The 23413-nt window shown below is 34.7% G+C and overlaps 1 long non-coding RNA gene across 3 annotated transcripts in view; it reads right to left on the bottom strand.

The window, feature by feature from the left end:
- Positions 1-3690: 3690 nt before the first annotated feature.
- LOC149375180 (uncharacterized) overlaps positions 3691-23413 on the bottom strand; it is a 107304-nt gene continuing 87581 nt past the window's right edge. For 2 of the 3 annotated variants that reach the window (XR_016292891.1, XR_016292893.1), the window contains 3 exons: positions 4600-4728; positions 4293-4399; positions 3691-4209 (listed from right to left, as the gene is read on the bottom strand). This is a non-coding gene — a long non-coding RNA (uncharacterized LOC149375180). Of the gene's footprint in view, positions 4210-4292; positions 4400-4599; positions 4729-8168; positions 8246-8332; positions 8354-23413 lie in introns of those variants that run through there. The other variant, XR_016292892.1, reaches the window with a different exon arrangement.

Genomic DNA, 23413 nt, shown 5'->3' with positions numbered 1-23413 from the left:
TATATATCTTGAATTGATACGAGGAGTACCTAATGCTTGGAATGAAAAGTTGAAGGGTTACGGGCGTTGATGTGGAATTGAGAATTTTTACATAAAATAATAGCCTGAGAGTAGTCAAATTATCAGTATACACGAATAACCTTCCGCCCGAATGTAAAAAATTAGCTTGGAAACGTGCTCACAAAGTTGTTTTTTGGTAATAAAATTTTCTTATTAAAGTAGTCATTAAATAATGTAAACATTTTACTCGCTTATAAACTAAACAGCTTTTTTTCTATTTTCAGGCAGCACAGAATGTTGCAGAAGCTTAAACTTTGATAGTACAGTTTTTTGAAACGTTTCCAAAAGTACTGTCTGAGTTGCAATGAAAAATTTTAACTTGTACCTTTGGTTATGTACTCAACAAACACGAAAGAACAAAACTTTGTACCTGTATTTATGTTTATGCTTAATTGACAAAACAAATAATCCTTGGCTTACATATTTTTTAAAATAAAATTACGAATTTTACAAGCATCTAACAATTTCATAACTAACGTCATTTTTTTCAACAAATATTACTTTACTCGTCAAATATAAAATCTATAATTTAACATCAACAATCGTACAAAGATATTTACTTCGATATGCTGACGTAATAAATTGACGCTTGTTGTCCACACAAAATCATTATTGTTGACCTGCTCAAGCAATGTCTGATGAAGACTTAGAGCATCGCATTATTAAGATAACGGAATTACTAGGAACCGCCGATTTATTAGAATAGTAAAAACATATGTTACTTATTTAAATAAGCTGATAGTAGACCAACGCTCACCTGTCTCTCTCGTGTCCTTATCTCAGAAGTCTATTATGCATCAAGTTTTCGGCAACGAGATTATTTTTTTACAAACGTAAAATAGTCATCTGAATATTTATGCAATGTGCACAGCAGTTGATTAAACGCTGATCTTATGTACTAATATTAACTAACTCCTTTTACTCAAGTAACTTAACGACCACCAACAAATGTTGAGAGATTTTTTCGAGCATACAAAATATTTTTCTTACCTATGCTCTACTGGAATAAATTGGAAAATTTAATTCTTTCACCTCAAATACCCATCATGGTATTGATACGCGTGCAGAGTGTTACGTCGGCGTAACGTATAATGGTTTTGAGCTAAGTTTTCGCTTGTTGCTCAGGATTCGTTTTGCTTAAGTCTCTTGTTCAGGCAGTCAGACAGACGAAGATAGGCCGCGATGCGAGGCGGTAAGGTAAGTGAGGGAGGTGCAAACCCACGCCAGCCACTCTCGCGATACGGTGCAAAGGTACCCTGGTAGAAAATTACTACATAAGCTGGCTATAAACTCGTCAACACACATGCGTAAATGGGCTTATAACAGTTTATGTCGTAACGTTTCTACCAGGGTACACGTGAGCAGATCAACTCGCTTGCTCCTTTGCACAAAGACAAGTAGCCCGAGAAGTTCGGGAAGGCTGCTCGTGAGGATGGATGCGTAGGCGGAAATTGAAAAAGGTTTTTTTTTTTTTTTTTTGACTTACTGTTTTTATTGTCTGCCAATACTGAATTACTATAAATATACTGAAATACTGAAAAAAGGAAGAGTGCCACCAATTGAGAGCAGCGGTATAGGCAACTTGACCAAGACGAGTCAAGCAAAGAGGGGAGACAATATCCCTTTTTCCTCCCGTCTCTCTTTACAGCTGGAATTTCTTATAACTAATGTTATTGCTAAAGTAGTGCTAGTTATTAATAAAAGAGTGAGCACACTTAATTAATAAAGGAAAGAAAAACAAGTGAATTTACTTGTAACGATGATAATGACGGTAGTAATTAAAGTAATACAAATAATGATAATAATTAGGTGATAATAAAAAATAAAAAAAGTAATAGCAAATACAATAACAATACTTCCAGTAGTGGTAGTAGTTGTAATAGTTGTAATAGTTCTTATGCTGTTTATTTATGTTTATGAATGATAATGTTTTCATCGTACTGTTAATATTATTGAGAGTGGGAAGGAAAGGGGAAAAAAGGCTGTTTAGTTGTACAAGCGGTAGTGGCATGGGTTGCTTGTTTCAGTGCAGGAGTAAGGAGGGCCCCAACGGCGGATGAGGTGTGTGGTTTCGTTTTTATTTGACTAAAAACAACATTTGTTATTTGTCACATCTTGGAATTTTTCCATAAGTTGGCGTGTTTGTGGCGTCTGGGTTCTCACGGAAATTTTTATCTAGAGCACTAAAGGTGCACTACATGCGGGTGTAACTTCTTTGAAACAGCTTCTTCTTGAAGGCGATAAGAAACGTCAAATGCCTTTCGTTTTTGGTGCTGTTTGTGCAGATGGATACGAGTAGTAGAGAGCGAGGACGGTGCAAAAGAGTAGGTGTGTCAGGCAATTTTAAAAATTTTAAACATTCGGCTGCTGACGTAACAAGAGCAAAACGATCAACGGCATAAATGTAGCTAAAACTCACTCGTACAAAAAGTATGAATACGTTTTAGGCTGAATAATTGGTATCGATATATCTGTCATTACGTATCAGAGATTGATTTCATCGAAAGCAAAAGTTCGCCCAAGCCAATTATTTTCGCTGTGTGCTTTTTCACGTAAGATAAGCAAACAGCTGCAGCTGTATAACCTTATACCTTGTGCGACTTTCTACAGCACGTGCACTTCTGTATCTAGTCGTTCAGTGCCCTGGAACTCCACTGTAGACAGCTCTCTTCTATAAGTACGTGCATATGAATTTTATGCTGTGGAGAAAAAAATGTCTACATCAAGGATTTGAGGGGTAGAGTAATTGTTTTAACGCCAAACTATGAGTGTGGCTTTATTTGAAGCTAGGTTAACAACATGAACAAAGCTAATACGTCGTTAAAAGCAACTTTTCTAAACTGTCTTGTTAATAGTGATAAAATTTTGATAAAATTATATTTCTAAATGAAAATTATACTACCAAATCTCAATAAATAAATACATGTTCTGTTGTTTGGTCTTTACGATAATTTGATTGATCCAATAAAACGAAAGATAATAAGTGAAAACTTTATTTTTATCGACAGTCTTTTATTTTTTTATCAATCATGAATAATACCTAAATTTGTGAAGTGAATCATTAATAATACTTAATTTTTTTACAAACCTATGTTATTACTTAGTATCATACGGTAAAAGATATATTATCAGAACTTCTTATGGTTACAAGATCATTCAGTAGAATGCACGAGAAAATACTTAAGAGGTCAATTAGTATTACAGGAAGTCAAGTCTTTTTCGTGGGGTGGTGGTAAATAGCTCACAAGAAGTCAGTATTACAGGTATGATAATTTTATAGTTATTAGAAAGGTATTAACATCAAACAAAAAGTTAATTAAGTAATGATTGCTGTAAAACTTTAATTTGAAAAGTTTTTTTCTTATCTAAAAAGAAGTTTAACATTATGTTACAATAAAAGACTGAATATTAAAAAAATTAAATAATATTTATTACATTTAATAATACAGTTATATTCTTACAAAATTACAAATATAGTGTATATTAATCAACTACAACTTTTTTTCCATTTATATTTTTTTCTTTATTTTCTTCATTTTCTCTTTTTCTTTTCTTTTCTTTTGATTCAATCACTTTTTTTTCAGCTGGGCAGCTTGACGCTTCTCTTTTTCTTCTAATTTTTTCCGATTATTTTCGATTATTTTTTACCGAATCTTCATCATTTTTATGATTACACCTGCCTTTATTTTTAACTCCTGCTGCTTTAGCAAGATTTGGACTCTCATATCCAGTTCTTTTTTATCATCTTCTGTCCATTCCTCAATATTCTCTGGCAGCGGTTGAATGGACAATGGTGACTGCTGCTGCTGCTGCTGATGTAATGATGTTAGTGGTAGTGTTGGTGATAGTGGTAGTGGCGGTGATTATACAGCTCCATCCACTCGCGCCATGATATAAGAGATGGTAGCTGTATATCCTTTATTTCTATGGTAGGTGGCATTAAAGGGACATCTTTTTCTTTTATTGCTGGCACTTCTAATTTTTCTTTTGGTTGTGTTCAATTTTGATGAAGTAATTCGTCGTCGTCTTCTTCATCAAAGAGCAACCATAAAGGACCATCTGATTGAATTAGTGAAACTGATGGTGGTAGCGGGATGAAATTTTTGCACACTTGGTCAAAGACATCGTCAAACAATACTGGCATCTGCTCTGTAAAAAAAATTTTGAGTTTAAAAGTGATGTTACTTAATAAGCAAGTAAAATTGAAAAAAATAAAAAATATCAAAAGATACCTTTTTCTATCTTTTTTGTTCCTTTTTCTTCTACTGATCGGTCTTTAGACCGTGATGTTGAATTTTTTCCTGAATGATAAGTCGATGTTGTCTTGACCATTTTAATGCTGTAAAAAAAATAGGAATACGTGAATGAACACTGCATTACGTATTATTTGAAAAACAAAAATACTTTTTTTTTCTATCTGAGAAATAATTGAAATTCATAATAGGAAAATCACGACCGCAGTAGAAAGTGAAAACATTCTTTCACAATACGTCGTAGAAAGAGCAAATAAAAGCAATCATTGTAATACAGATAACTTACCTTTGCTGCTGCTGGATGGGTCTCCTGGGATACTTCAGTCCTTGTAACTTTATGGCACACTGCTTGCTACTGCTTATCGTCCTAGCTATTTCTTCCTAATGCTGGTGTAGATACAGAAGTTGAATCGAGCTAAAACGAACAAAAATAATTGAAGTTTGCAAAATAAAAAAAATTTTAAAGGCAGTGTGAATAAAACATTTGTAGTAGATGTAATGAATTATGTGAAAGGAGAAGTAATTTTCACTTTGAAAATGAAAATAAGTTAACGGTGAATGTGTCAAGAAAAATATTTTCACTCGGAAAATTTTTTCTTAGAAATATAGTTTTAGTTGAGCGCGTATAAGAAAAAGTAGAAAATAATTTATGAAAAGCAGTTGGTATCAAACCTATGTAGATTGATATAATAAACTGCGAGAAAAAAAAATTTTTAGTTTGAAAAAAATTTTAGTAGCTACAGTAAAATGTGTTGGTAAAAGATATTTTCACTACGAAAAGTTTTAGTCAAGTGAGTATGAAATAATTTTAGAAGTACAGATTTGAGCTCCTTGTTTATTGTTTTCCTCTTTCAGACTTGTTGCTTCCTTGAATGCTGTTGTAGAAGTGGGCAAATTTAATTTGCCACTCGAAGAAAATCAAGTGCATGACTAACTTGCGTACATACACATGTATGTATTAGGTGGGGGAGGGGGGTGTATTTTGGATGTGCCATTTCTCCTACTCATGAATTTTCGCACAATGATGGTCCAATAGCTACAAAACGCAGTTTTCCCCTACTCATGAATTTTTCCATGTATAATGCTGTTTACATTTGAAGAAGAGTGATAGATACAGTCATAATTGTATCCTTTTCTAATACAATTTTCCCTTACTTATGGATTTCTTCTCACTGATGGTCCAATAGACGAAAGACGCAGTTTTCCCCTTCTCATGAATTTCTATATGTATAATGCTATTTGCATTTTAAGAAGAGAGATAGTAGCAGACATAATTGTATCCTTTTCTAATACTACAATTTTTCGGCGTAGCTGTTCGACTGCCTATTTAAACGAGGTGCTAGTCCCTCAGAAATTCAATCATTCATCGACATGGATTCTCGCCAAGTATCTTTTACACCGATGGAGCGTTTGGAAATAAAAGTCTGCAAGCAGTTGTTTGAGTCTTCACCAATCACCAACTCTCATGATGCAGGACAAGTCGTCGCTGACCATCTATTGCTGGTGCAACCACATAACTCTCAAGATGCAGGGCCGCTCATCGATGATCGCCTTTTTCCATCGCTGCCAGTTGAAGAAGAGCTGGGTAAATTAGTTGAATATTTGCAAAGTGATGACCGCAACGACGATGATTTGTTTTGGCAGAGATTGGCCGCTCACCCAATATCACCGTTATTATTCGATGGACCCTTTCCACCGATAACACCAATAAGTTCTACTCCTTCATTTACGAAGGATTTCGATAAGCAGCGTGAAATTGCTAGACGTCAGACATCACCACCACCTCCTGAACTGCCACCCATAATTGACCTCACGTGGTCACCGGTAAAAAAATCAGCGGTATCAAAGGCAATGTTGTCGAATGTTGACCCTATACCACCAGTAATACTAAATACACTTTTGCCGTTGATATCACCATCAAGCCCAACTCCTTCATTTACGGAGGAGTTCGAAAAGAAGCATACTAGTTATCGGGCAACATCACCGTCACTGCGACCTGCATCACCACCAATAATTGAGCTTACATGGTCACCGGTCAAACAATTGGTGATGTCCGAGGCAGCGTCGCCAATAGTTGGCCCGAATGGTGATGTACTACAGTCTCTGGATTTATCAACTAAAAACCTCAGTCAGCAGGATAATATGCCACCACCACCACCAGTTGAACTTAAAAACTCGACAACCGTCAACAAAAAAAGGAAGAGGAAGAGTACCATCAATGAAGGGAAGAAGAAAAAAAAGTATGTCGAAGTATTATATAAAAAAGAATGTCGAAGTATTATATACAAATTAAATTTCATTAAAATTGTGTAAAACAAATATTTTTATTATTTGAAGAATAAATGATAAAAAAGTTAAGTAAATTTCGTTTTTAACGAAACTTATTACCTTATAATTTAAAAATTCCATCCTTGTCCCATTCGTGTTCGTATCTATTCAGATAAACCCTCTCTTAGTAATAAGTATTGATTGTACTGCATGCGAAAGAGCGTATGGCTGAGACACTTCGGTCATAAATGAAAGATAGTTCTGGTCTGATGAAAGATAGATGCTGATGTACTCTACAGGTAAGTGTATCGTTGGATCTCTTAGTTACACGTAGAAAGGTAATAATAATACAAGATAACTCCTACTGCTGATTTTACCTGTGCGTAAACAGTCCACTAATAAAACACATTATACATAGGCTAGTAGTCAAATTCGAACAAAGGACCTGTCGATACACAAACAAGATGATTCTTACTGCTGTTATTTTGCTGATTCTATTTCAGCTGTGCATAAACAGTCCACCCATGAAAAAAATCTATACATAGTCAAATTGAAAAAACTCATCCGAGTAAAAACAAAACAGACCATGTTAATCATAGATACTCCAAGCAGACCATTTGAGAAAATATCAATAGATTTCTATGAACCAGTAAACAAACTATGGACCAAAAGAAATATCCATATCTTATCCATTCAAAACTGGTTGACAAGACGTATTGTATTAACGCCTTTACAGTGCGCAACGGCCGAAAAAACCGTAAAGGCATTAACGAACAAATTTATTGCGTATTTTTTAACCCCAAAAAACTAATGTCTGGTAGGGAAACTCACTTTAAGAATAAAACAATGCAAGAATCAGCAGGTTATTTAAAATGGAAAAACTTGGCAGTACAGTATTTCAGCCACAGAGTAATGACGCAATCGAGCGCATGCATCACATCTTGTCGAAATATTTATAATCATATCATGACAAAACTAAAAGATGGGATGAGTTGCCCCCACTATGCATGTTAGCTTACGATACTGCTGAACATGAATCAACAAATTTCACGCTGTACGAACTCCTATTCGGCCAGTGGGTAAAACTTTTAACAATCTATCAGAGAGTGGACAAACGTACACAGATCTGTTTGACCATATAACGCAGTCACTTACTCAATCAAGAACACTAGCTGTGATGGCACAAACACAAAATAAATACTGGTCAAAATATTATTACGACAGAAAACTGATCATGACGTTCTTCATGGAAGAAGAAATAGTCCATATACTAAAAGAGCCGTTCAAAGGATAGTATGACGACCATTTTGAGGAGCCATACGAGATAATAGGCATAGACTATAAAAACTATCATGTGAAAATACAAAGAGGCAACGAAATATGCACCCTACCTAACAGAAAACGAAAAGGAAAAGGAACATGGTACTACAAAATAAGCACTGTGAATATTTTTTTTCTCCCTTTTTCGAGAAAACAACGAAAATATAAACATTGTAATAGAAATAGATAAATAAATACGCAACCTGCAGACATCAGGCAATCAAATCCTTCCCCTTTTTACAAGAACAATGTTGATAAAATACATACTGAATCTATTTTTTGAAATTCGTGGTCCTTGGCATGTGAAAGAAGGCATACGGGTCGACGATGAGCTGGAAGCAAAGCTAACAGGAAAAGGGAAGAACAAAAATGAAAAATAGTAAATACATTTTAGCACACAGCCAAAAAAATATAAATATAAAACAGCTTACCGAACCATGGTACTCTCAAAATAAGAAAAATTACTAGAACAACAAGTTAGGAACAAAATTAGAAAAAAACAATAATACATTAGGAAAAAATAACAAAAAAAATTAACAACACATTAGGAAAAAACAACACAGCAATGACAAATTAGAAAGAAAGGAAAGACATAATACAATCAACAATAACAATAAGGAGAAAAAAAACTGTACTTATTCGACGACACACGGAGCAATCCACGCTTTTGTAGCGCACCATTTCAGTGAGTACACAAATAGGCTGCAGAAGATGAAACGGACAGACCAAGGGGGCCAGTCATTAATGCGAAGCAAACTTCGCAAACCATCCACAATCTCGGCAATGTTACTCAAGGCAGACAACTGCAAAAAAAGAATTTGTTCCCAATGTGAAAGAAATTCTGAATCAACGACGTGCTCTGAAAGTTAATACCATACTTGCAGCTGAGTTTAATATAGTTAAGAACGACGCAGAAATTCAAAGTAAAATATTTTAATAGGAAATCGAAGTGTATTGTCCAAACAGAAAAATTTCATAAATGTCCCTGCTGGGCTATTTTCCCACCCCTGCTTGCTAATCCTTATTGCATGTGTCTTTTGGTACCATGTTACTTATTTTTCGTCAGTTTGTGATTCGCTCTCGACTTTTCACCATGTGTGTCTCTGGTGAAGAACGTGTTTTAGAAATCAAGAGAGTAGTAAGGGAAAGCTTTTTCCAGACAGTTTCATAAATAAATGTCATACGGCTGGTGCTGGAGGCATGGCCCGGGAATCGTTTTTCTCAGGTGCCATGTGACATGAGAGACGGGGAATTTAAATTGATAACCCCGAGAATTGGTAAATATAAGTTTCGCGCTTAATTTAAATATAATTACCAATCTTGGCCAGTAACAATAATTTTTTCGCAAACGTCACCTGTGAGCCGATAACCCAATAAGCTAAAAAAGGGCACAAGGTGTCTTGTTTAAATGTTGCTTGGATAATAACAAAAATTTTTTTTTTCTAGCAGAGTAAAATTTCAATTATTACTGACGTTACTCGGTTAGTAATTTAAAAAAAAATTTTTTTTTTTTCCAGCGGAGGAAAAATTAAGGGGTACCCCAATTACCAGCTGTACCTGTAAAAATTAATAAGTTTGAAAGTGCAAAAATTGGATTGTTTAGTAAAGGAAGAGGATATTAATATAAAAACATATTTGAATGTATTTAATACATATATTGCACAAAAACCCCACTATAAGATTACATATGAGCGCGTATAAATTAAAAAAAATGTTATATAAAAGATAATCAAGATTTAGTTTTTCTAAAATCTGATAAGAGCAATACCTCTGTATGTATGGAAAGAGACAAATATACTGAAAAAATGACTGTGCTTCTGGGTGACACTGACACATATGTAGAAATAAAAAAGAATCCTTTCAAAGTTTTACAAAAAAAGGTACATGAACACTTAAAATATCTTAATGATAACAATTTTTTTAAATACAAGTTTCACAACATACAAATTACACAAACAGATACACAATCAGCCAAAGCATATGGACTCCCAAAAATACATAAAAAAGATGTTCCTATAAGACCCATCATTTCACTAACCAATAGTCCAACTTACATGCTTTCAAAGATACTATATAATGACTTAAAAGTATGTATACCAAAACCAAAATTCCACACCAACAATAGTTTAGATCTTATACATAAAATTAAATCTTTTAAAATACCGGATGATTATGTGTTGGTGTCCCTGGACATTACTTCACTATTCACTAATGTATCGTGTGATTTGGTTATGAAAAGCCTTGAGAGACGTGTAAATCCCATTCATCGTGCAAAAATTCCGTTCAATGATATCATAGAGTTAACGAAGTTTCTATTTGAAAACACATATTTTACCTTCAATAAAAAATTTTATCAACAAATATTTGGTACCCCAATGGGGTCACCCATTTCTCCTTTTTTTGCGGAATTGGTGCTTGACGACTGTGTGAATGACTATTGGAGGATTTTAAAAAACAAACATAATATGGAACCGCTCTTTTATTTTTTATACGTTGACGATTCTATTACTTGTATAAGAGAAAAAGATATTGACATTGTGACCAAAGTTTTTAACAGTTATGACGTAAATTAAAAATTTACAAATGAAGTAGAAATAGAAAACCAAATTAATTTCTTAGATATGACGCTAATAAGACAAGATAATAAAATCATAACTAATTGGTACAGAAAAGAATCGTCTACCAACACACTCTTACACTATAAATCAAATCATACACCACAGCAAAAAAACAATATAATTTACAATCTAGTAGACAGGGTGATAACACTTTCTGATTGTTCATTCCATAGTGAAAATATAATAATTGTAAGACAGATGCTGCTTGAGAATGGCTATCCAAGGTACCTTATCAATAAACACATTAATATTAGACTTTGTAAAATTAATAATGCTATAATAAAAGCTACAGAACGTTTTCATTTAAATACCACTATTATAAGTTTGCCTTTCTTCCCACAAAACTTTGACAAAATAAAACGATATTCAAGAAAATTTAATATACAAATAATTCCCAGAATAAACAAAAAATTAAACAATATTATACAGTTGGGAAAAAATATCACTGAGACTTTGGATAATACAAATGTTGTATATGAAATCTCATGCAGTGACTGTCTAGCAAAATATACAGGTGAAACGAAGAGAACACTAAAAGAGAGAAAACGAGAACATCAAAACAACCATAAATCGGAATCGGTAGTAACTTTACACCAAATCTCTAATGATCATAATTTTGATTGGGATAATATCAAAATATTGGACAAAGAACCGAATTACAACAAACGTTTGATCTCTGAAATGCTTTACATTACCTCCAATAGTCACAATATAAATGAACTAGAAGATGTACATAAGTTAAGTCGCACTTATCGAAGTTTTTTCAAATCTGTACGGTCTAGAAATAAATGTATATTTCTATAACTAGTTCGTTTATAAGTAAGACGTGTAAACTACAAATTTCGGTCGTTGAATTGCGAAATTTGTATGTGCGTATACATGTGCCTGGCTATGAAAGCGATGGTCATTATAATGTGGGCGCCTTTGCCATTTTGACTCGCATGTGAGTTATTTGCTCGTCACGTTAAAGTTTCCTTCACGGTTTTCAATAAGGTATTCCGTTTTTTATTTTTACACTATATGTATCCATATTCATTAGTCATTGTAAAATTTATTATTATTGTTAATAAAGCCTGAAGAGGTCGACACTCCAGTCGACGAAACGTCGCTAAAAGAAAAACCAAGAGTTTTGTTATTTGCCCCAAAAGATCAAGATAAATACAACATATAATTATAAAAAAATGTTCTAATAAAAAAATTTTAATGAAACAATTAATTCGTTCACTATAAATTCCTTACACTTAGTAACTTACATTGCTACACTTTCGATTTAGCGAAGTCTTTCATCCACACATATGACAGATTGAGCGAGTCCTAAAAATGTACAGTGCTGCATAACAATAGTTAGATCGTACGTTTTTTTTTTCCTATCAGCATCTTCTCCGTCACTGATTTAATTTTTATTAAAAATAACTGATTTCTTTCCGTAAGATGATGTGAATACCAACTCGATATTACCTACTTGTATGCACTTTCAACATTTCTTCGACACATGACGAGCTTACCAGCTTTAGTAAATCGTCCCTGTACCTCACAACATCCTTTTTCACATATCTTGTCGTCACAATTTATTTCTTGAATAAATCCGTCTCGGTGGCGACTCCGTTTCTTCAAATCGACTTCCCATATTTGACGACCTTCGTCCGATTCTGAGTTAAATTAATAAGCGTATTGCTTACGCAGCAACAGCTTAAAAAATGCTACCATACCCATATGATCCTTAGGTACTCCGGCTGCTAAAGCTTTTTTAGTGAGGTGATATGCTGCACATAGTGATCCTCTTATGGTCTTATGTTTCGAGGATATTGGTTCCGATCCATAACTCAAGTTATTACAATATCGATCTTCATACGGAAAATTCAATCTCACATCACACCTCTTCATCTCCTTGAACTTGAGCCACTTGGAAACAAAATTATTCCACTTTCTTTTTCTTCCGATCCGGTGTATCGTCTAGAACACCACATTGTCTCGAGATACCCTTTTTCATCGGACTGAGCACCGACGGCTGAGTCCTGCTCTGTCGCCAGGTGTATCATTCTGAGGAATAGAGGATCAAGACTGCAGCAGCGAGCCAACTACTCGGCCTCTTCGCAGCCACGAGCTTCACCTTCCGACCTACAATGCTACAAACTCATCTACCCCGAGCGCAGCAAGCCACGCACACCCGCACAACACAAGCTAAGGAGGAATATCTTTTGGTTTGAGTGAATGTCGCCATAACTCGTCAATGCCATTGTATATCGCTTTGATACGAGAACGCCGCGTGCGGCCCGATCTAATTGTTTATATTTTCAAGTTCCGTGGCAGAATTGCTATTGCGTTAAAATAGCGTAGCGATTTAATTTTTTAATTGGATGTAAGTTAAATGTATACAATATATCGCTGATTTAACTATTAATTGTTTTGAGTTTTATTTCCATGCACGGTCGGCCTTTCATAGTCGCTCACGTCCGATCCCCCTTGAAACTCACTCTGAGTATCGCACCCTTAACATAAACAAATATTATTTACACGCTCTCCTCGATTGACATTTCCCGATGGCGAGTATAATCCTGTACGTCCTTATACTTTAGATATTCCTCCATTTTTGTAGTAAAATTTGAATCACTCGTGTTGTTTTACTTCACTTAAAAATTTAAAGAAATACACGTTTGCGAACAGGGTGAACGTTACCTATGCAGCTGTCGTTATCGATACTGTAAAGATGACTGACAGTCTAATAGAAAGGTGATACTCTAATGCTTAAATTTTTCATTTCTGCTGCACTCTCGCTCTCAAATTTCTTGTCGATACATGATTCATAAGGATGTTTTATAGATAGTACACCATTTATGTTTATCACGTACACTGCTACAGAAAAACCTGCTAAAACATGCTTGAACGCGAGTTCAAACCTATATTTTGTCTTTCTTTTAGTCATCTGAGAAGTATTCGTGAACAAATGTAGGGTTTTTCGCGAACAAATGTAGGGACGGTGGAAAATATGCAATGAAAAAATGTCCCTCAGTTGCAACATATTTATTGTCCCTCAGCTACAATAATTCTAATCTTTTTCAAAACATGAAGAACTCTAAGAAACAGCGATGAAAGTGCGTGATTGTCCCCCCGGTAGTAATATTTGACGTCATACCTGTAGAGTTTCCCAGGCTATGACTTGAGTGGACCTATCTGGCTGTGTATACCTTTTACTTTTATCGTAATCTCGCTAAAATTTCGACCAAAGGAGGGAAAGCATAGAAGTAGCTAAGGAAGAGAAGAAAACGTAAAAGAAAATCAGTCCTTATCCGACACTCTTAGCCGAATCACATCTTGCTGATACATTACAATAACATTCCGCGTTACAATTCGTTCAAGGTCTTTCTCAATTTACTTGAAAGTTAAATACAGTGTATTTCTTGCATTTATTTAAACTTGTTTAAATTTTGTAACAGTAGGTTTTTACTGTGGCGTTGCATTAGTTTTTTTGGTTAGCTACAGGAATTTTTCTTAGTTTTTTTTTTGCGTTAATAAAAAAAGTAAAAGAAAAAATGGAAGCATCTATGGTCAGTGCTTTATTCAAGGTTGCCCGTTCGTGTGTGCGATACGCGACCATCGTGTCGGAAGATGCACGAAAAGTGTATACCGAGAGGTGGTTTCATGACATGCTACCTCTATGCTCTATTAAGGAATGAATAGGAGTATTGCAGGAGTTCTTCATTATTTACCTGGCGGGGGTGCACGCGGTCGCGTTGTATCCTTTATACCTGACGCGTAGTCTTATTGCCATCCAAGCGGTGGTAGAGTGTCTACCGCTCAATGCTAGAAAAAATGAGATGTTAAAGGATATGTACAACGCGTACGATAAAAATGGTAAGTGTAGTACAGTAAAAATAGGAAAATTAAACGGAATATTTTTTTAGCTGGTAAAATATGTTTCGAAGATTCTCAGAACCTTCCAAACGTTGACGATACCCTTAAACAAAAGTGGGAGGATCCCTTGGACGATGGTATGCCTGGAACATCGGGGGCAGAAGTTTCTAATACGAAAAAAAAATACCTCCAGGTACATCCAAAACTTTACATAAATGTCTTTTTTCTGTCATTTATTTTTAACTTTCAAAATTATATTCATTTCAAAATATTACGTAGAAAGCCAAACTGACCACCAGCCGGAGGAGGTATCCAAACCAATGCCCGGTTCGTCGGGGGTAACTATGATGCGTTATACCCCTGCAGGTAACTAATAAATTTAATATTCTAGTTTCTCAAACACAATGTATGACATTTTAATTATAATTGTAACATATTTTTATTTTAAAGTTAGAGTTGATGGGATCGATAGTGCTTATATCGAACAACAACAGGAGCAATCCCCTTATCATCAACATGGAAGAGGTGTTGCAAGCGTCGCCGTGCAAACAGAGGATGAACCGGACACGTCTAAGGTACAAAATATATTACTTTGGAAAGCGATAAAAAAAATTTGTAAAATCTTTTAAAACCGCTTGTCACGCGATAAATTTAAAAGGTACAAAATATATTACTTTGGAAAGCGATAAAAAAAATTTGTAAAATCTTTTAAAACCGCTTGTCACGCGATAAATTTAAAATTACCAACCCTTCCAATGCAGCGAATACTTTACATTGGATCAAGAACGCTTTTCAAGAACTTATAACTGTTATTTAAAAAAATTACTGTAGTAATTATCTTGTAGGGATAGATTTCCACTCAGACGCGTTGACTGAGGGATCGGCAGGTATCTATTACAAACTTATTGATCGAATAAATTTTCAAGATATCGGGGGTCTATGCGAAAAAATTAAACAAAGCAAACGAATAATCGACATCGCAAGAACTTTAGTAGTTAAGGTTACATACGTCAAACTCCCTCAAGAGTGGGGTGCACAGGAAGATATTATAAATAGTTTGAGTAAACAAGTCGTCTTAGTTATAAATAATAGAGATAATCTATATTTATCTAGGGCTCTTATACGGAGTAAAGTTTTGACCGCGAAAAATTGTTCGTCAGATTGGCCTCAACAATGGAAAAAAATTAAAAACGAAAATGAAAAAAAGTCGGAAGCTATTAAATTAATGCAAGAATGTGACATTGAAATAAATAACGAACAAAGTTATGGATATGTAGAGTTTTCGAAATTTCAGCGATATTCTGAACAACATAATATTTGTATTCGAATATTTAAATATAAGTCTTTTGGTGATGACACTGACAATAACCCTTATGTACGATGGTACTAATGACGGAGCAGTATATTGCACATCATTTATGAACATCATGTAATATGAGGACATAGGGCATTATAATTTAAATAAAATTTGTTAACCGTAAGATTAATGTATTTTTGTAAAACATGAAATAAAAATTATAAGCGTGTGGGTGAGCATGTTTTTAAATCGGTTTGCCCTGCATGCAATGGATCACCAAATTGTAATAACACCAACGATACGTTAAAAAAATCTTGCACTGATTGTAGGAGAAAGTTTTACGTAGATCAATGTTATAATAATCATAAGATAAAAGAGTCATTTGCGCGTACAAAAAATCACAAAAGAGCGACAAGTAGCATATGCGATGTAGTTAAAATTTGTAATTTATAGGCCAAGCTCATAAACATAGCCAGAAGTAAGCATGTGTAACATCGGAGTATCCACATTAATTTTTTTTTCCTTGCTTCAAAACTTTCCGTGCCCATTTTAGAATACAAAACGCAGGGGCCAATGCGCATCTGCAAAGAGGTGAATCACCTACAAGATTGCTCGTAGCTCAGGTATTACGACCATGCATGACTCACATACATGCACGCTAGCCCATGCCGACTGGAAAAAAAATCAAACGAAATACTTTTCAAAGTGTAAAATAATAAAGTAACTTTAAAGAACTAACAGATGCAAAAGGTTAACAGGGAACAGCTGCGCTGAGGTTTAAGATTAGATATTAGTATAAATAAATCAAGTTAAATGTTAAAAACTAAAATAACTTAGAGTTAAGACCCACAGGCTAAGCAAGAACAGTAGCAAATGTTAAAATTATTACACATGGCTAATACAACGTGTACACGCTACACCATTACACCTGCACACCATTAGCCAGCAACAATATTACATAAACCTACGAAAGCAATCTTGTTGACTTTCAAAGAAGTATCCGATTTTTACCATTCATGTGGGCAGGCTCATAGTTTACTGCATAATCCTTCTGTATCGCGTTAAAAATTTCATAAACATACTCCAATAGCCGAAATTGTAATCTTATTAAAAACTGTCACTGTTTCAAATGTAAAGGACAACGGGAAAGTCATAACACTTCCCCCTTTTCCTGACGCAGAGATATCAAGAGAGAGTCCACACTCTTACCCCCAACACGGGTAACGAAATTTCCGATTCCCCAGGGCACTCTGAGCCGACTTCCTCTCCTAGGACAAGCAGCAAAACCCATAGTTGACTATTTAGCGAAAGCTTAGGCTCGAATGGTACGTTGCGCCAACGTAACACATAAATGCGGAAAAAAATATTGCAAAGAGTGTAAAAACGTTTAATAGTTTTACACGCTTTGTAGTATGCAACCTATTACGTTAAAAAATAATTTGAATGCTAAAAAAAATTGTTTTTTTTTTCTACGACTTTGAAACACGACAAGATAAAGAATTACATGATACAGCCAACACGTGTGTACACATACCGATCCTTTGCGTGCTGCAAGTACGATGCGATGCGTGTATAGACGAGATAGAAGGAAATCTCCAAGGGATTTGTCCCTTCTGTAGTATTAAATAGATTATTTTCGAGGGTAAAGAGTGTCTAAAAAATTTTGCAGAAAGATTTGAAAGTAAAACTTTCGCTTCATTTATCTGTATAGCTCATAACTCTAAGGCTTTTGAAGGTCAATTTATATTAAAATATATTATAGATAATAAAAAGGGTGTTCCCAAAATTATTCTTAATGGGCGTGATATTATTCTTATCTCGTTCGGAAAAACTAAGTTTATAGATAGTTTAAATTACTTACCCATGAAATTGGCTGATTTACCCAAAACGTTTAGTCTTGCAGGAAATATAAAACAGGGTATTTTCCACATTTATTCGTTACGAACGACCAAAATTATAAAAGCCCTTGTCCCGATTCGTGCTACTACGCGCCAGATTCAATGAACATCCATGATCGCACAGAGTTTCTAGAATGGTACGATAAAGTAACTTCAAACGTAAACGCGCAGTTTAACTTAAAAAGGGACTTGTTGAATATTGTGTGCAAAATGTTGAAATAATACGCGAAGCTTGCACGGCTTTTTGAAAAATTTTCATGCAAATTGGAAAAGTAGACCCTTCTGTTGAAAACCTGACAATAGCGAGTGCGTGTTCCATTCTATACTAGAAAAACTTTTTAAAAAAAGATACAATCGGTATTATTCCCGCAACTGGGTATACACACACAGGGCAATTTTCTAAAAAATGCATCCATTGGCTTTTATGGGAAAAAAAAGTAAAGAATATAGAGATTACTCACGCAGGTAGATCGCGAAAATATCGTTTGATAGAAGGTCTTCTCGTTGATGGTTATTTAAAACCTCAAGTAAAAACTATGAATCCGAAAGGAACCATGTTTCAGTTTCATGAGTGTTATTTTCATGGTTGAATTCGCTGTTTTCCTAACGATCGATATCAAAAATTAAACAATAATGAAACTTTTACCAAACAATATGAAAATACTCTGAAAACAAGTTTTAAAATAAAAGAATACGGTTACGAAGTGATTGAAATGTGGGAGCATGATTTTAACAAATTTAAAAAAAATAATAACGAGTATTTAGACTACACAAAAAATCACCCAATTGCGGAAATCTGTACTATGAACCCTCGAGATGCTTTTTACGGTGGTCATACAGGGAATATTGTCACACATTATACGATTAAAAATAATGAAAGGATAAAATATTTGGACGTTGGCTCACTATACCCTTACATTTGTAAGACAGGCATGTTTCCACTTAAACATCCGAAAATTTATACTGGGAATGACTTTTTAGAATTATCAGGAAAAAAATTTGAAAATTTCCAAGAAAAAGTCGCGAAATTTATTTCACCCTATACTTCCAACAAAAATGAATAGTCGTTTACTTTTTGGATTGTGTCACCTGTGTATGGTAACATCTTCTCAGGAAGAATGTAAACACGATTCAGTGTCAGATAGGGCTTTATCCGGTACATGGGTATCCGTCGAAATAAAGAAAGCTCTAGAACTAGGGTATAAATTATCAAAAATTAATGTCATTTGGCAATATGAAGTTGCTAAATACGATCAGACTTCTCAAAGTGGTGGTTTATTTACAGAGTATATAGACACTTTTTTAAAAATTAAGCAAGAAGCAAGTGGGTGGCCCAGTACGGTTAAGACGGAAGAAGATAAATTAGAATATATATCAATAATTATGAACATGAAGAAGGTATTAAATTAGACATCTGTAACATTAAAAAAAATTCGGGTCTGCGTTCTGTAGCAAAATTATGTTTCAATTCGTTTTGGGGGAAATTCGGTCAAAGGGGAAATTTACCTCAATCTAGTATAGTTAATGATTATAAAAAGTTACTAAAGATATTATGCGATAGTCAGAAGTACATAGAAAATTATCTACCGGCGAATGATAGTGTTATGTATGTAACGTGGCGATATAAAGAGGAAGTGGCGCTTTCCTCTCCATGTACAAACGTTGCTGTAGCTGCATATACGACAGCTCAAGCACGTTTAAAACTTTACTCATACTTGGAAAAACTCGATAGAAGAGTTTTGTATGATATGAAACAGACTCAGTAATATTTACAAGTAATGATGAAAATGTCAGTGAATACCAACCACCTACTGATTCGTTATTAGGACAGTTAACGAATGTAATGTATGGTGGAGGATCGTACATAGAGAGCTTTGTTTCAGTAGGTCCTAAATTTTATGCGTATCGTGTGCAAACAGCTACTGGGGGCTTTCACGATGTTTGCGAAGTCAAGGACATTAAATTAAATTACAAAAATTCGTTAAAAGTAAATTTCGATTCTATAGTAACAGTGGTCGACCGATGGAATGAAAATAATAATGTTGAATCAGATAGCATAATCAAAATTAAAAATTTAATTATTAGAAAGTCTGACATACATGAAGTGGTGACGCGTAATGAAGAAAAAATATGTGCGATAGTTTTAAAAAAGTGGTGGTTTATTTCGGAAACCTTATCGTATCCTTTTGGTTATCAGAAAAAATAAAATGAAATTATCAAATTATTTTTGTTATAGATACAGTACGCGCAATCAAAAAAGTCTATGCTGACGGAAATTGTGATTGCCATCGGTACTGTTGTCGTGTGCCAACGTGCAAGTATTATCCACCCTATAAATCCTCTTCAAAAGGATTAGCAGGGCACTCCCTTTTACATACGCTTGTTAAACTCTAAGCAGATGGAGAAGTTAAAGCGTATCACGAAATGTATGAATATCTATTAAAGCTTGATTTAATTGAGATGACCTTTAAATATGTAAGAGTGTTAGGGTATTTTAACGAGTCAAGCGTCATATGGAGGCTCCAAAAACCCGTTGAAAATTTCGAACCCAACGATCAGTTAAATACTGTACCGTTTAATAGACTATTAGATGCGCATATTTTTTTAAATATTAGAACAGCAGAACCCTTACATCTAATCGATACAAATCGAATTATAAGAATTCATTTTCATAAAGTTAGACGTTTGGATGAAGAGCAACGTTATGACGGTGTGATTTATAAATGTTGCAACGGTCATTTGATAAAAAGAACACATTATAACCGATGGATTGACGTAGTTAAACATAGACGTAGACTAAGATTATTGAAAAATGAATTCTAAAAAAAATTGTTTTTATGTATATGAAAATCACTTGACTAAACTAATTCGATACTTTGATTTGTTTGTTATAGATCTCATGCGTACTATTCAAACATACTGCTATTCATCAAAATGTTCATGTTTTGAAAATGTTTGTAAATTTTCTGAATGTATTCGTTTTCCAACTTTTTGCCAGACGTTGCAAGGCTTATTGTGGCACTCATTATTTCATACGTTGATAGAATTAAAAAATTAATAGCAGATATCCGCTTTTAGACAATTGTATACAAAAATGAACATCATGAAAACAGTTTCCGATATCATATTTCATGTAAAATTTACAGGCTATTTTCAAGCTTTAAGTATTATAAATTATCATGGCTTTCACAGAATATAACGACAATATTCAAGAATTTGAGAACGTTACAATTGCTGAAATTTTATTTATAATAAATACAAACAAAATAACAGATATTTATGTAATAGCAATACAAGATGAAAATTGTCAAAATGACTGGTGTGCGTCTGTTGGTATGCACTTGTAAAACACAAATACAAAATTTATTGTAATAATGATTTTTAAAAAATTTTTAACACATAGAGTTCTTCCCAACATGAATGTGAAACTTTTTTATTTTTTCCTAATTATATAATTTCTTATAAAATTTTGATATTCTATTTATATTATATACTAACGCTGTGGAAGAAAAACGATGATGGTTAAGTTGCGAAAGGTGAGTCACTTGCTTCTTTCATCTCTTTTACTCATCTCTTTTACTCATAGCATGATCATTTTTATGATATTTTTCAAAGGGGCTTGTTAAGATAAAGGAGAGAGAGTGATAGAGAAAAAAAGATGTCGCTTTATTTTGTAAAAATATATTATAAGAGCATTGTTACGTGGGAAAACCGAAAGGTAAGGAGGTGCTTCGCGAGAACGATCGAAAACTTAGAACCTTAAAGACTTTTATTTAAGATACTTATTTATAAGGCAAAGACGCGTGTGTGTTTCCGATCAATTGCCCGATCTCTGACTCGAGTGTCTATCTAATCCGCTTCTTCTCTCCGTTCTTTCTGTCCGTCTCTCCGAGTGTTCTCTTTGTTCTCTTTCGATTTTGAAGCTTGCCGGGCCTTATATTACCTCGTTCCCCTCCCGTTGGTACCCTCTTGATAAGGTAGCTTCGTGGTTACCAGGGGGGGTTAGTAAGTATGATATGCCTAGCATATCGTACGTAACACGTCCGAGGCCGCGACGTCGTCGCCCTCAATGACGCTGGCTTTCTGATGTTTACGGTACTGAGCCTGTGGATTTGTTGCGAGTGTGCGTGTGTGTGCTGTATTGTATTCTGTTGTTTGTGTTGTTTATGTAGTTTAGTATCCTATACTCATTCTTCCATTCTTTTAGAGAACCGCTGTTCCCTTTACATTAATATTTTTGCTCTCACAATCATTCAGTCTCCTCTCATCGTGTACTGAGTGTATAACAATATTTGTTTTTGTATGCGCTTTGCCTTATATTACAATTATATATAAAATTGCAGCGAAGCGGGCTTCTATTTACGACTACTTTACATTAAGTGTGGTTTTTTTTTTTTTTTTTTTTTTTATACTTTCACTTGCGCTTATTTATCAAAAAAAGAGAGAGAAGAGAAAAAAAAAATTCCGTACCACCTTATCATAAAAAGAAAAAAAAATTTTATTGTCCTACGGACTGCGACCCTCGGTATAGCCGAGCGACTCCCGGCGCCTATTCTCATTTTTTCATTGTTAAACTGGTATTTGTTGTTATTATTATTATTTTTTATATGATATTACTATTACCTTAGTGTCTATATAATTGTACAGTATTATTATTACATAATTTTAATTATTATTGTTATTATTATTATTACAATGCTTTTTCCTTATATTTTACTTGTTATTCCGTATCCCTTAATTTTATTATTTTCTCTTTTTTTTTTGTGGTAGTAGGGATCACTTGTTACGTCGCATGTTTTATGTGGGCCCAAGACCCGTGGAGGATGCTCCCGTGATGGTTACCGGGATGTTAGCTAGGTGTCTCGGTATCCTCTTCTGCATTTCGAGGGATGTCGGCTAAGGCGCTGAGGGACTCGTCGTTGCAGTCCCTTCCCTTTCTGCGTTGTCTCTGCGTTGTCTACCTGCGAACATTCTAGCCAGATTTAATATCAAAGGGCCCCCCATTTTAGGAATCCGAATGACCCTGCCGCTAATCCTAAAGTTATTTCTGCTGCCGCCCACGCGTACTCCTTCCAATCGGATAATTCGCTTTGTGCCTGCAAGAGTTCGCGCTCGCGTTGGACTATGTCCATTAATTTTGTTCCAGTTTTTAAGTTTTCCTCAGCCCCGTGCTCTTGATTGCCAAGGTTCTGTAACCCATCCCTTTTTATTATTATACTCATTAGCTCCCGTAACTTTCCCCCTTTTATCCCTTTTATACCCTGTATTATTTTCCCTATATTCAAGTTCGAGTCATTAAACTTCATAATTTGGCTCTTGCCCTCTTCTGATCCCGGACTCACTCTTGTTTCTGATGCTTGAGCCGTGCAATCCTCTGATAAATTTATCACTCCTGCGTCTGTAACTTTTAACGTTTTATGCTCCGTATGCTTGCATTGCACATGTATTTTCTCCTCTCCCGTAGTGCTAAAAGCATGCTAGTTCTTCGTATGTAGGCGTGTCCAATAAGTACCTCTTAATTTGGCCAATATTATCGGGCATTCCTCTGGATATTTTATTGGATAATCCAGGATTAATTTTATTTCGCACGGGTGGTCTTCTTCTATCTCATGTGCCGGTTCCAACAGTGTGCAAATGCGTTTTCGTCCTATTTTTTTGCATTTTTGAACAGTTTCTGGCGACACTTTTGCGAAACTCTCTGCGCTTGTGCTGATTGCCACATATTCGTATGTTGGCTGTAAGTATGCCATGATGTCTGTTGCATTAAACCACTCCTGCTCCACCGGTAACGGAGATATTCTGAGGAGATCGAAATCCTCTTTTGTCACCAAGGGTATCTCTATATAA

The sequence above is a fragment of the Copidosoma floridanum genome, unplaced genomic scaffold, assembly GCF_036245765.1.
Source record: "Copidosoma floridanum isolate Cflo_tuat_1 unplaced genomic scaffold, Cflo_Japanese_pri ptg000011l, whole genome shotgun sequence".
Taxonomy (NCBI): Eukaryota; Metazoa; Arthropoda; class Insecta; order Hymenoptera; family Encyrtidae; genus Copidosoma; species Copidosoma floridanum.
Note: the sequence above shows the minus strand (reverse complement) of the source record. Positions and strands in the feature narration are given on the sequence as shown.